Source organism: Rutidosis leptorrhynchoides, chromosome 3 (assembly GCF_046630445.1).
Source record: "Rutidosis leptorrhynchoides isolate AG116_Rl617_1_P2 chromosome 3, CSIRO_AGI_Rlap_v1, whole genome shotgun sequence".
NCBI classification, from domain to species: Eukaryota; Viridiplantae; Streptophyta; class Magnoliopsida; order Asterales; family Asteraceae; genus Rutidosis; species Rutidosis leptorrhynchoides.
In genome coordinates this window covers 398,180,285-398,183,078 of record NC_092335.1, presented here as the reverse complement: position 1 = coordinate 398,183,078, position 2,794 = coordinate 398,180,285, and the positions used below count along the sequence as shown (strand labels likewise).

General features: G+C 31.2%; 1 long non-coding RNA gene across 1 annotated transcript; it reads right to left on the bottom strand.

Moving 5' to 3' along the window:
• Nucleotides 1-641: 641 nt before the first annotated feature.
• On the bottom strand, nucleotides 642-2,495 carry LOC139897718 (uncharacterized). The gene is made up of 5 exons (XR_011776756.1): nucleotides 2,294-2,495; nucleotides 1,351-1,647; nucleotides 1,015-1,217; nucleotides 858-953; nucleotides 642-774 (listed from the first exon to the last, which is right to left on the bottom strand). It is a non-coding gene; the product is annotated as an uncharacterized lncRNA (long non-coding RNA).
• Nucleotides 2,496-2,794: the final 299 nt, after the last annotated feature.

Sequence of the window (2,794 nt, the reverse complement as noted above, 5' to 3'; positions counted from 1 at the left end):
ATTTTCGTGTGATCTTAATGCCGAAAAAAAAAATTTTCAAAAAAAAAAAAAAAAAAAAAAAAAAATTTGCTTCCCCCGATTCCCCCCGATTGGTTACTTCCCCATTGATCCTGCCCCTATATATATATATATATATATATATATATATATATATATATATATATATATATATATATATATATATATATATATATATATATATATATATGATACATCTCATATTAAACAACTTAATCATCATGAATGAAGTCATAGTCAAATATAACTTTAACAGTTAGTTCAGTTTATGACAATTTACTAAACAAACGTGTCTAAAAAACATCATCAGTACTACAATTTAATCAGATTTTATAATATTTGCATCTAGTAAACAACTACATATTATGAAAAACATGCAACGTTAATATATACCGTGTTCGGAAATCAGAGACGGCATGCACATCCGCGTCATGTTATTGTAATTTAGGTAAATAATTTTGAATTAATTATGGATTAACACGTAGATAATGCGGCTTAGGGTGAATATCGAGGTGACACGTGGAAAATAACCCATACGCTTTATAGTATGTAATAGATATACAGAATATATCCCTACAAACAGTTGATAACTATAGTTGCACACAACCACTCGTACATATCACTTCTATAACACAATCTGAACTTAAAAATAATACTTGCAATTGTGGTTTTAGTTTCTTCACACTTAGTAGCGCCTTCTTTGGAACAACATTTTTGAAACATAGCCATTCGAGTTGGAGATTTGCCCTCTTGAGCCTGTTTAAAAAAATGAAAATAAATAAATAAGTACTAACAATGGATATCCTTATAGTATAGTAATAATTGCCACTCAAAATTACCTTGAGCTCTTGACGTATACGTGCATAACTCTTTATACCGATGACCTGCACCATCTTCTTTTTGGCCCGGTTTGCTTTGTTTTTCTCACATTTCTCCTAAAATGGGAATTTTAAATATTATATTATGAAAGCAACTAATGTGAATTTTTATTCATACCTGAAACGTTTTAGCATTTCAATTAGTAAACAGAGTCTTCCATATTGCTCTGTCAAGTTCGGTGGCCTTGATTTGACTTGCTTCTTAAATGATTTAGACGAATCCCAGTATTTCTTCTTTAATATTGCCCTCCAATTTTTCACTTTCCTCGCAATTGATCTTAGCATCCACGTATTAGCATGGTTTGGAATAACAAACTTTGACTGGATACAAAACATATTAATTAGTTGAGATAACCAAAACAAATTTTGTCATTAACATATTAATATTATTACATATGATCGTTAAAAGGAATTGGTAAAAAATATCATATGATCAAAATTTCTCAATCAATACCTTCTTAGATACTTTAGCTCTTGTATCAACTTCTACATTAGCTTGGTCATCATTCCCTTCAGACAAATCAGGCGTATAATCTTCATCATTATCGGTAGTGTCCAATTGCGTTTCTTTCCCTTTTTTTTAATTTATTACTACCTGCCGTAGTTCCGAGTTGAGTTGCGAGTTTTGTTAATTTTAACTGTTGCAATCTTTGATTGTTCTCTGCCATCCTCTTTTGTCTAATTTGTTCATACTCATTGTCACGTTGTGGATGTGTAGGACTTTGATTGTTTTCTTTTTCATTGTATAAATCTAGAACGAATTATAGAACAATAATCAGCAATTATTGAAACAAAATTTATTCAATTAGATTGGAACATCACTTAACTTTCAGGAGATCTATATAGCCTTCCCACCCCAAATTAAACCTTAAAACATTATTAACTGAAGCATCAATTTTCATTAAAAGTATGTGCAGGTAGTACTTGTTACCTCTTTTTTACAAAAAGACAACATAGTAAACATTGTTATATTTACTTACCTATGTGCCTTATTCACCCAGCAAGAACTGGTGGCTAACATAAGAGGCTATATTGATCATCCTGATATTTATCATCATTATCATTCAAAAAAACTTTTACAGCTGCAGTTATCAAGAATGAAAAATATTACAGAAAAACACATTCACATTATTTAAAACTGAACCGATCATCTTGATATTTATTATTATTAGCATTATCATTATCATCATATTAATTAATGGGTAAAGAAACAGAAACATATACCATGGGAAAAGATGGATACAGTAGAGGCGGTGAAACCCAACGGCGATAACATTTAAACAACCCCCCAAAAAACAACCATAAAAAACCCTAAATTAAATAAGGAGGAATACCAATTAAGATTAGAGAACACTTGAAGTCACCACAAAAACCCTAAATTGAATAAAGATGAATACCGATTGAGATGAAAGAAGGCTTGAAAGTGAAGAAAGCAGGCGGCAGCGAAAATGTTGGTGATAGCAGTAGCGGCGATGGCGTTGATATCAGAAACTGAGACGTCAGTGGTACCAAGTGAGATGAAAGAAGACGACAGCGGTTATGGATTAGGGTTTTGAAATAGCAGCGATCTGTTTAACATCTGCGATGGGAAGAGAGATTTTTTGGGGATTATAGAAGTGAAATAGATTTAGGTGGGAAAAATAGAACAAGAGAGTTAATTTGGGCCGCTGGATGAAATTTTTTTAACATTATTTTTTGGAAAAATTATCTCAAAATGTATTGAACTTACACCCAAATTTCTATTCTATGCATTCAACTTTCAAATCTTCTATTGTATGCACTTAACTTTTAAATAAATGTTATTGTATGCAAGCCATGAATTACTTCAGGTAGCAGGTTATTAATGTTAATTTTTTACTCACTTGGTCCCTCAACATTATGATCGTTAATTATCACCG